Source organism: Dermacentor variabilis, chromosome 11 (genome assembly GCF_050947875.1).
Source record: "Dermacentor variabilis isolate Ectoservices chromosome 11, ASM5094787v1, whole genome shotgun sequence".
Lineage (NCBI taxonomy): Eukaryota > Metazoa > Arthropoda > Arachnida > Ixodida > Ixodidae > Dermacentor > Dermacentor variabilis.
In genome coordinates, this window is record NC_134578.1 from 125625198 (window position 1) to 125637763 (window position 12566).

Genomic DNA, 12566 nt, shown 5'->3' on the forward strand with positions numbered 1-12566 from the left:
GCGTTACGCCTTTTCTACCCGCGGGCGCGGACAAGCCAAGCGTCCAAGGTTGCAGCCGGCGTCCCCTGGTCGCCACAAATTTGGCACGGGGCGCCCCTCAAAATTCAGGCAATCCCCGGCATGTTTGGGTTCAGCCGTGCCCACGTCCAAGCGGGCCCAGCGGCGGAAAGTGTCGGGCACGGCGAGCTGCTTCACCCACACGGGGTAGAAACAATGGTGCTCGTCACCCTTCACAATCAGGTAATGATCCTTCCGCAGGTTCACCTACGGAAACCTTGTTAGGACTTTTACTTCCTCTAAATGATGAAGTTTGGTCATCTTTCCAACAGACCGGCGCAACCGAAAGGCCGCGCCGCACATTGATCTGAAGACCTCATTACATCATTCAATCGGTATTAGCGACGGGCGGTGTGTACAAAGGGCAGGGACGTAATAAACGCGAGCTTATCACTCGCGCTTACTGGGAATTCCTCGTTCAAGGGGAACAATTGCAAGCCCCTATCCCTATCACCAAAGAAGTTCCCCGGGTTACCCAGTGTTTTCAGACAGGGATAAAGACACGCTGCTTCCTTCAGTGTAGCGCGCGTGCGGCCCCGGACATCTAAGGGCATCACAGACCTGTTATTGCTCTGTTTCGTGCGGCTAGGAGCCGCTTGTCCCTCTAAGAAGGTTGTAAGGTGCTGGGAATCACGCACCTCAACCTTCAACCTCAATCTGTCAATTCCCCCAGTGTCCGGGCCGGATACGTTTTCCCGTGTTGAGTCAAATTGAGCCGCAGGCTCCACTCCTGGTGGTGCCCTTCCGTCAATTCCTTTAAGTTTCAGCTTTGGAACCATACTTCCTCCGGAACCCAAACACTTTGGTTTCCCGGAAGCTGCCCGCCGAGTCATTTGAGTAACTCAGGCGGATCGCTGGTTGGCATCGTTTATGGTCAGAACTAGGGCGGTATTTGATCGCCTTCGAACCTCTGACTTTCATTCTTGATCAAAGAAAACATTCTTAACAAATGCTTTCGCAGTAGTTCGTCCTGCGTCGGTCCAAGAATTTCACCTCTAGCGCCGCAATACGAATGCCCCCGTCTTTCCCTCTTAATCATTACCTCGTATTCCAAAAACCAACAGAACAGAAACGAGGTCTTGTCTATTATTCAATGCAAGTTTATTCAGGCGACTCGCCTGCGTTGAGCACTCTAATTATTTCAAAGTAAAAGCCCCGGCCTTCTCGGGGCACACAATGAAGTGCACCTAGAAAGGACCGGCATGATGTTCATTCCGAGCCGTCGCATCGGGTAGATGCACTACTCGTTCGGAACTGAGATCCAACTACGAGCTTTTTAACCGCAGCAGCTTTAGTATACGCTATTGGAGCTGGAATTACCGCGGCTGCTAGCACCAGACTTTCCCTCCAATTGATCCACGTTAAAGGATTTAGAGTGTACTCATTTCAATTACGGGGCCTCAAAAGTGTCCCGTATTGTTATTTTTCGTCACTACCTCCCTGTGCCGGGAGTGGGTAATTTGCGCGCCTGCTGCCTTCCTTGGATGTGGTAGCCGTTTCTCAGGCTCCCTCTCCGGTATCGAACCCTGATTCTCCGTTACCCGTAACAACCATGGTAAGCAAGTAACCTGCCATCGAAAGTTGATAAGGCAGACACTTGAAAGAAACGTCGCTGGCTCGCGGCCATGCGATCAGCACAAAGTTATCCAGAGTCACCACACAATACGGGCCGAAACCCGGTCGATCTTGCTCTAATAAAAGCACCCGTCGCCCAAAGGGCTTCAGGCTCACTGCATGTATTAGCTCTAGAATCGCCACAGTTATCCAAGTAGGAAGAAACGATCTAAGGAACCATAACTGATTTAATGAGCCATTCGCGGTTTCGTCTTATTTCGGCGTGTAGTTAGACATGCATGGCTTATTCTTTGAGACAAGCATATGATTACTGGCAGGATCCCCCAGGTAATCGTTCAACTGCGCGTCCAGCCTTTGAAGCCGGCCGGACGCCGTTTTTGAGATGCCGAGGCCACCTTCAGGCGCCCCAACACGCTTCGTTCTCGCAAAGTGTAGCACTTTGCACAGTCCGAGACGACAGCGTTCGAGCTCGCTACGGCGCCCTCCCCGCAGGGTCGGGTATCGCCACGCGGCAAGAAGCACGCAACATTCTCGATAGACTGGTTGTTTCGACTCGATCGCGGCTTGCGGTTTATCTTGAGCCTGCAGCGCTGGTGGACCGACCGACACTTGCAACGTAGCTGAGACCGCAAAGCCGCCAGGCGACGGGTCACGCCCGCGCCTTCGGCGCTTTCGTATTTGACTCGTCCGAGGACGATGCGGAACACACCTCGATATCGTGAAAAAAGCGTCGTCCGACAACCAGCCCCTAACGCATCAAGCGGATGAGGCTGCAGACGTCAGCTGAGGGATACACGGGAGCGATACCGGGGACACGCTTGACGGGCACGAAGCCCGCCGCATATCAAACGCCCAGGTCGCTTTGGGGGAGACTGCTCTCTGGGACCCCCATATTATAGCAGCGATAAGTACCCAGACCTCCATTGGGCCGTATTGGTGACACTTTCGACGAGCGTTTGGCGGAAATCGTGCCGCATCGTAACGCCGCGAGCAAGATTACAAACTTATGTCGGCTGCACAATGCGGAAGTCGTGAAAGCTCAGCGCGTCGACCGAATGAGCGAACGGCAATCTCTCGCCAATGGCCAGTACGGCTTCCTGAACAATCGCATTTCTGTCCCCCTACGGGGCCCCGACAGACGGCCAAAATGACGACCATTTTTCTTTAGGATACATTTGTTACGTATTCATCCGCAGGGCATAGTGTTTTGCCAGTGTGGCTGTACAGCTCTAACCACGATCTACGGCTCAGATTGCATGGCGACGCAAGTTTTAGTACTTTCACATACGGAGTACAAAATGTTCCATTGTCACGAATCTCCAAGTGTGTTGGATGCTCAGTTACATTAAGAACTAATGCATGGGCACGGCAGTTGAACGCATAAACTGTTTACGTTCCCGTGATTCCCCTGAAGTGTGTGGTATGCTCAACGACACTAATGAACAATGTATCGCGACGTAATGCTTTGCCATTAAAGTAATGCGAGAAAACGCATCACGTCCAACCGTATCCCCCTGCGACTATAAAAATTTAATATGCTACCGGCGCAACAAAATAGCAACAAACTCACTTTGGACACGGCTTCTTCGCCTTGCCGGCCACGCTTTCTGTCGATTGTGTTACCAGCTCGGCTAGGGACGAACGGAGCTAAGAACTTTCTTCTCTGTAGTACCTAGGCGAAGATAAATCTCCAGGACCGAAAGACCCCACATTTCTCTCTCGCGACCACTGCTCCTCGCGCATGCGTAGAAAGAACGGAGAAATCCAATTACGAGCTGCCGACCAACCTTTCAACCACAGCGGAGCCAGCGCCACGTACTGAGCTCCCCTACAACCAGGGTACAGCGGCGTCCAGCCCCAGCTGTACACGAGTCCAACCAGTCCTACCATAAGGCTCGGAGGCCACACTCCCAGCAGCCACGCCCCCCGCACGATGGGACCGAGTAGTGAGACCCCAATGCGGGAAAACTGTTTTACGTTTGACGCCCCTGAGGGCGATGTATCGATTTATGACCTCATAGACGCGATTGAGGCCATTGCTGGGGACGACAGCGTGCTGGCATTGCAACACATGGGAGGCGCAGTTTTTAGTCTGCACTAGGAACGCCACACAAGCAAAGAAGTTGATGGTAGCAGGGTTCCGCGTAAACCATGTTAAAGTGCCAGTAGACGCTGTCGGCCCACCAGTCACCTTTGTGAACTTTTACCGGTAGCCTATTTACATGTCGGCAGACACCCTGTCATTTTCTCTGCAACCCTATGGTAAAGTTAAGAGCGTTATTTTCGAAAAGCTAGCTAACCGCCAAAACGCCAATTAAAGTGGTTCGCATAGAGATGAACAGGCCAATCCCCAACTTCCTGACAATTTAAGGCCACAGAGTCATGTGTCAATATCGCGGAATGTGGCGCGTGTGTGCAAGGTACGGCGCGGACAGCCACATGGGCACAGCGTGCACCGCTCCGTATTGTAAACCGTGCGGCAGAAAGATGCTGCTTACTACCTGACTTATGTAACGGAAGCACCTTAGCCATCTTCCATGATGAAGGTACTATGCCGGAAGTTAGTGATTTATTGAAGATAAGAGTAAGGTATCGTGAAGTCCATAAGGCATACCGAACGAGAAACAAATTCGGGATTCCATCAGGCCCTTCACTTTTCTTTGTATCAAGATTTAGTATGAGGTTGAAGGCAGGCACCTTCTGTGCTAACTCAGATATCATTAATGGGGCAAGTTGGATGAATGTTTGGAAAAGGAGGAGCAATATGACTATTGCAAGTAAAAACGGACTTAAAGTATGCGTTGAAGGCGTTGGAGATTAATAGTGAATCACTAGTCATTTCGTTCTTCACACATAAGGATGTACAAGAGCTGTCACGAGGAAAAATGGATCCCCAGAATTTATGCGGGTTACTTTTCAACAGAAGCGGTAGCTGCACGCTGTAAAAGAAATCTTTGGCTGATTTGGTTTTTGTACAAAGATCCTCCTTCGCCTTAGCTAACCTAGCAGTGTCTACGGTGTTATGGGAGTCCTTCAAGCGTCTAAGCCTGAGAAAACGACGTGAAAGATGTAGTATATCGCTGTTTATCCAAGGAATTTTAGTATTTTTCTTTTTTGTTTTGATGGGAATGAAGTTTTCGATACATGGCCTGACAATATTTTCAAAATATGTCACGAGAACATTCACGTCACTTGATGTGCTGAGTACTTCAAAGGTGTCGAAGGCATCAGCCAGTGTATCTAAAATAGAGGTGTCGTCATCGTGATTGAAATCGCGAAATGTAGTAAGAACGAAGGATGGTTTAGGAACAATGCACGGACGGGCAACAAAAACATGTTGGAATAAAAGCATGTTGCTTTTATTCGGTATTTGCATGCATGAAGCACAGCCTTGCATTTTGCTATTTCGATCATTAAACTAGAATAATGTCGATTTCAAAGAGCATTTTATCCGGGTGTTTTTTTGTTCAGTTTGTCACCACTGTCGGAAATTACAGTGGGCTGTACCGCTGAGCCAAGGAACTGCACATAGAAATTGGTTTGTGAACTTGATTCGTGTCTGTAATTACTACCGCTGGCCTGCTGTGCACAAGGACAGCGTTTTCAATGAAAACTCGAGCTGCTTCAGCTGGTGCACTCCGCTGCATAACTTCAGTCTCCCCATAGGGAATAAGGACACCACTTATTGTTATATTTGTCCCGAACTCCCCTTCAATGAAACAACAAAATGGGCTAAAAACACAGTTGAGACTTTGTATTTGTGTGATACTACAAATCTGCAAAGGGCTTGCCATACTCTCACGTAGCCTACTGTTGCTCATAAAGTGGTCTATTATGGGCTCACTCCTGCCCCACAATAGACCTATTGTTCAAATACCAAAATTCAGTGCACTTGTTACATCGAGAAACCATGCGACAATGGAAGCTGTTGACACGTATGCCAGCCATCCATTGCTCTGGCATAAAAAAAAAAAAACTGGGCTTACAAAAAAGTGCAAGCAGAGCATGGCGTTTTGGGTATGTTATGATGCTGGCGCGTACTATTTCTAGGCCTCACTAAAATTATGTGTCATTACACCCACTGCTGAGTGTAACAGCATAGATGGATGCCTTTCAATGTGCCAGTCAACGAGAAAATCTATATTCAAAATAATGTACCTCGCAGGATGGCAAAACTACCAAATACATTGCAAATATGTGCCATTCAACTGCAATGAATTATGCTTGCTTTCTATAACGGAGCTTGACTTATAAAGAAATCATTTACAAGCCCTAACACCATGAGGTACTTTTGCAAGAAATGCATAACCTGCTCTTGCGGTCATGTAGGATAGCAAATTATGTCCGAGATGATACGCAAATTACGTCAGTGGGTGAGCATGGACATTGAAATACGTTTTTGAAGTAGATGCGTAAGCTGCAATATCGAATGCATGACTGAAGTTAACTTAAGGCTTGTACACTGTATTACACGTTGCAAAACATTGCCCCGATTGCAATCAAAAATATTTTTGGCATATCAGTGCCTGGAACTAGTATGTGAATTTCACGGCAGCTGTGGTGTGTTGATAGATGTGCCTTTCAAGGAGTTGCCAGTTTAGGATACCCTTTTTACACATCCGGGCCTTACAGCATTTTATCCCACCACAGAAGAAAGAGAGATGGGCTGACAACACCTGCTACGTGTGGATAACACACTGCGTGGAGTTATGCCACAGCAGTGCTGCAGCATTTCCACAGAAAACAAAAATGCCACAAGTGTTTCCCGTTTCCTTTTTAATGTCTCGGCATGGTAACTACATCAAACAGAAAAGGTGTCCGACGTAAGAACCTTCCAACAAAACAATGCACAGCAAATTAAGCCGAGATGCAGGCAGCTAAGTTGGAGCAGAGTACATAGCAGCTGTCAAGGTGTAGAGATGCCCTAAAAAGCAAGCAACAACCTTAATTGGCAGTTATCTTTGCGGCCTTGTGTGATGTAGCATTCCATGCAATGGTACATATTCGTCACAATTATGCAGATAATTACTGTCGTGAAATAAAAAGATGTAGTGGAGAGATCAAAGGAGTGCAGGCAAGACGTCATTAGCGTAGTGCACAGACAATTTTATTAGTTTTCGCGAGGGGTGCAGTAGCCGCATGGCAATGTCGCAAAAAACAGAACACAAGTTCAGGTAACACGGCTGCAGCAGGTTTATTGAGCTCCGCAATTTACGCTGGTTCTGCAATCCAAAGTTCAGCTGGTCTACCTAAAGGAATCTGGGAAGAAAAGGAAGGGTTGTTGGTCCGCGAGGTGCAAGCACGACTGCCGTTGCGGTGATGCGCAACAGCATTTCCCCCATCATCCACATGGGGACCGCGCTCTCTGGCAGGCAGGGGCTGCTGATAGTGCCGCTTCAATGGTCTGGTTTTCCAGCCGTTTCATCGAAGGGAGTACATGCGAGTAAGGCAGCACCAACAAAAATTAGCATTGTCTGTAGAAAACTCGCTTTCAGCTGTTACACACTGGCCCGTGCCCGGCAATATTTTCCTCTTGCCTTGCTTCGTTGCGTATACTTTTCTTTGTTTCATACCCACATGAGCTGTGGTTGTGAAATATGGGGCCTAACATATAAAACTTACCTAACGCCTACAGTGCAGTTGCGAAAACGCGCCCTAAGAATAATACCGTTTTCCTCTGTTCATCGCCCAAGTAGCGTTCTGCTTACTGACCTTCGTATTCTTTCTTTCACGGCGTTAAGAAATTATAAGATCACTTGTTTAGTTCACAAAATACTCAACACCAACTATCCCTTACCCAACACCATCTCTAACTTCCCACGTGCAAACACCAGGCAAGCAACTAACTTTAACTTAAACCTTCATTATTGCATCAATGTGTACGGTGAACGATTAATAGAGTTCTTTGGCGCTATAACTTGAAACACTTTGCCTGTGGAAATAAATGTAACCAGAAATTTTTATCTTGTATGTAAACATTTCTTCTTGTCTAGCCAAACGTAATAGCTCTTCCCTAAAAAAAACAAAAGTACTTGTTCATGTAAAAAATTTTCTTACTGATTGAGCAGATATGTATTTTGTTGACCTGTATATGTACTTTTCTGTATTGGACCAGCTACTACCCCCCCCCCCCACCCCGCAGGGGCGTCTGCGTCAGCAGGCGTTTGGTGTGTTGCGACACCACGTACCCGAGCACACGAGGGTTGGACCCTCCCGCGTGTAGCCGTGCGCAGCTTAGCCGTGTCCGGGGAAAGGGGGATCCTGGGGGTTGAGCCAATGCCGGGTGTTCGGACCTTTAAGGCCCCCCGGCGGAAGCAACACGCCCCTTTGGCCTCTGCTTCACGTAGACGGCACCCCCGGACTGACCCACCCGGGGGAAATCGGCAGTCGCCTTTTCCTGTCTCTCTCTTCCTACAACCTTCGTCTTTCCCTCACTTTCCACCTTTCCTGTCTCCTTCTCTCTTTTATTCACTTCCTTCTTCTTGGCGGCAAGGGTTAATCCTGTGTGGCTATCCAACCTTGGGTACACCATATTTGGTTATAGTGGCGGCGTACGGCTGGCGTCGTGCAGACTTGCATGCAAGCTCTGCCCCGTCCCCTCGTTGGGCTCCGTGGTGGGTGGTCGGCGCTGTTGCCGAATTTTTATATATTTCATGGAAACTTCTTTTCCCAAACTTCCTGATCGCCCTCAGAAACGAGGGCGCACCGAATATCTCTTCCAATTTTTCGGACGACAAGTCCACAACTTTCCGCGATTCCACGTGATTCACTCAGAAAATCCAGACAAACTAGTGCGATCCATTTCACCGTTCCTTGTATCCAAGTCTTTGACCGAAGTTTTCGGTACAGGATATAAGGTGTCGAGAATGTCAAGTGGTGATCTCCTTTTGGAGCTCCAAAACCAGAAGCAGTATGAGAAGCAGCCGAAACTTGTGTCATTTGGAGAGACCCAAGTAACAGTAACCCCGCAACGTACCATGAACACAAGCCGCGGTGTTGTCTCGGACGATGACTTGCTGGAGCTCACTGAGGATGAACTCTTGGAGGGCTTCAGTGATCAGAATGTTATCAATGTTAAAAGAATTAAGATCAGGCGTGACAGCATAGAAATCAAGACCAAACACCTTATATTGACTTTCGGCTCAAGTATTCTGCCAGAGTCTGTAGAGGCCGGGTACATCAAGCTCCGTGTTAGGCCATATGTCCCAAACCCCCTTAGATGTTTCAAATGCCAACGCTTCGGCCACAGTTCGCAGAGCTGCCGAGGCCGTCAAACCTGTGCGAAGTGCAGTGCCCACGAGCATAATTCTGAAGCTTGCAAGAACACTCTCCATTGTGTAAACTGTAAAGGCGAGCACGCCGCATACTCGCGGTCGTGCCCGTCCTGGAAAAAAGAGAAAGACATAGTCACAATCAAAGTTAAGGAAAACATATCGTTCAAAGAGGCACGCAGGCGGGTGTCCTTCCTGCCAAAGAACACCTTTGCCGAAGTGGCGCGTCAGGGGGCAGCGCCACAATGGTCTCCGGCGGCTGTCCGACCCACAGGCAGTGAGTCGGCAGTTACGCCATATGCCCCCACGGCGGTTGTAGCTAGCGCTGCTCCGCCTACTCAGCAAAGGGGCCATCGACCCCGAAGGTAGGCGCAGCCGAGGCTGCCCCAACCTCCCCGGCCCCTTCCAGCGCTGGCAACAGCCGGCGCAGCCAAATCCCGCAGGGTGCCCCATCGACCTCCGGGCTGGTGGGCGCAGGGGTCTTGCCCTCCAAGGCAGGACTCTCCCTTGTAACTTCTCGCTCGCAAGAGCACGTGTCCGGTGCCTCACAAGAGGCAATGGACACTACACCTATCCTCAAGGCGTACCAAACGCCTAAGGAGCATCGAGACTCCCTCGAACGCTCCAGAAAGGGCAGAACTCCCGTTACAGGGCCTCGAAAGAGCTCTGTAACCTAAGGCAACACCTCCCTTTCCATACACACAGCACTTATTTCCTTCCAATATGGCTGCACAAATAATTCAATGGAATGTCAGAGGTCTTCTAAGGAACCTTGATAACGTACAAGAGCTTATCCAAAAACACAATCCAAAAGTGCTGTGTCTTCAGGAAACACACTTAACACCACAACACACAAACTTTCTCCGACCGTATGTCAAGTTCCGCAAAGATCGCGATGATGCTGTCGTATCATCAGGCGGTGTTGCCATTTTAATTCATAAAAGTATCTCCTGTCAGCGTTTACAGCTACAAACGTCCCTCGAAGCAGTGGCGGTTCGAGCTGTTCTTCTAAATAAACTCGTCACCATTTGCTCCCTTTACCCCCGCAGGGGCGTCTGCTCAAGCAGGCGTTTGGTGCGTTGCGACACCACGTACCCGAGCACACGAGGGTTGGACCCTCCCGCGTGTAGCCGTGCGCGGCTTAGCCGTGTCCGGGGAAAAGGGGATCCTGGGGGTTGAGCCAATGCCGGGTGTTTGGACCTTTACGGCCAATCGGCGGCGGCAACACACCCCTTTGGCCTCGGCTTCACGTAGACGGCACCCCCGGACTGACCCACCCGGGGGAAATCGGTAGTTGCCTTTTCCTGTCTCTGTCTCCCTCTAGCCTTCGTCTTTCTCTTACTTTTTCATCTTTCCTGTCTTCTCCTAGCTTCCGTTTACTTCCAATTTTTCCAGGCAGCGAGGGTTAACCTTGTGTGAATAGCCAACCTAGGTTATCTCATATTTGTTTATAGTGATAACGTACAGCTGGCGTTTACAGGACCTGTTTTTTACAGTACCTGTAGCGTCCCCCTGTAGGGCTCCACGGTGGGTGGCTGGCGCTATTGCCGAAAATTAAGTTCTCCTATGGCAAATTCCTTTCCACCCCTCCTTGATCGCCCTCAGAAAAGAGGGCGCACCGAAGATGTATTCAAGTTCTTTCGTCGTGAAAGACCCAACTTCCCACGATTTCACGTGATTCACTCCGAAAAGTCAGACACACAAGTACGCACAATCTCCCCATTTCTAGTTTCAAAGTCTTTAACTGAGGCTCTTGGTCAAGGTTACAAGGCAACAAGGATGGCAAGTGGAGATCTCCTCTTGGAGCTCCAGAATCTGAAACAATTTGAAAAGCTACCCAGCCTCGTGTCATTTGGGGACGTTCAAGTGACAGTGACTCCGCACCGCACTATGAACACTACCCGCGGCGTTGTCTCAGACGATGATTTGCTTCAGCTAACAGACGCAGAGCTCTTGGAGGGCTTTAGTGAGCAAAATGTTGTCAATGTGGAAAGAATAAAGATGAGGCGCGAAGGTAAAGAGATTGCGACCAAACACATAATACTCACCTTCAATTCAAGTGTCCTACCCGAGTCAATCGAGGCCGGGTACATCAAGCTCCGTGTCAGGCCGTACGTGCCAAATCCACTGCGATGTTTCAAATGCCAGCGCTTCGGCCACAGTTCGCAGAGCTGCCGCGGCCGCCAAACATGTGCAAAATGCAGTGCCCTCGAACACACATCTGAAGCTTGTGAGAATGCTCTCCACTGTGTAAACTGTGATGGGGAGCACGCCGCGTACTCGCGTGCGTGCGCATCCTGGAAAAAAGAAAAGGAAATTGTAACAGTTAAAGTAAAGGAAAATATAAGTTTCAAGGAGGCACACAGGCGGGTATCGTACCTGCCCAAGAAAACCTTTGCCGAAGTGGCGCGTCAGGGGGCAGCGCCACAATGGCCTCCGGCAACTGTCCGACCCACAGGCATTGAGTCGGCAGTTACGCCATCTGCCCCCGCGGCGGTTGCAGCTAGCGCTGCTCCGTCGACCCAGAATGAGGGACCATCGACCCCGAAGGTGGCCGCCGCCGAGGCTGTCCCAACCTCCCCGGCCCCTTCCAGCGCTGGCAACAGCCGGCGCAGCCAAATCCCGCAGGGTGCCCCATCGACCTCTGGGACCTCTGGGCTGGTGGGCGCAGGGGTCTTGCCCTCCAAGGCAGGACTCTCTCTTGTAACTTCTCGCTCGCAAGAGCACGTGTCCGGCGCCTCACAAGAGGCAATGGACACAACACCTATCCTCAAGGCGCACCAAGCGCCTAAGGAGCGGCGAGGCTCCCTCGAACGCTTCAAAAAGGGCAGAACTCCCGTTACAGGGCCTCGAAAGAGCTCTGTAACCTAAGACATCACCACCGTTTCCGTAAACACAGCACCAATTTTTCTTTAATATGGATACACAAATCATTCAATGGAATGTCAGAGGTCTTCTTAGGAATCTCGATGATCTACAAGAACTCATCTACCAACACAATTCAAAAGTGCTGTGTTTACAGGAAACACACTTAAAATCCAAACACACAAACTTTCTCCGACAGTACATAACTTTTCGTGAAGATCGCGATGATGCTGTCGCATCATCGGGCGGTGTCGCCATTGTTATCCATAAGAGCATTGCGTGTCAACTTTTCCCGCTACAAACGCCTCTCGAAGCAGTGGCAGTTCGAGCTGTTCTCCTAAATAAACTCATCACCATTAGCTCTCTTTACATACCCCCACATCACAAATTAACGAAACAAGAATTTCAATCCTATATAGATCAATTGCCAGAACCTTATGTTGTTCTCGGCGATTTCAATGCGCACAGCTCCCTGTGGGGCGACTCTCGTACAGACGCGCGAGGTCGTCTCGTTGAACAGTTCCTTTTCTCTTCTGGTGCTTGTCTTCTGAATAAGAAGGAAGCGACATACTATTCTCTCGCAAACAAAATATTTCCTTCAATAGGTCTCCCCGTCACTACTGTCTGAACTTGAATGGGAAGTGAACGACAATCCTTACGGAAGCGACCACTTGCCTATACTACTAAGAACATATAAAGAACACGAATGTCTACCACAGGCTCCCAGGTGGAAAATCGATACAGCCGACTGGGAGAAATTCCGAACTCTCACCAGGATCTCATGGGATGACATGTCCT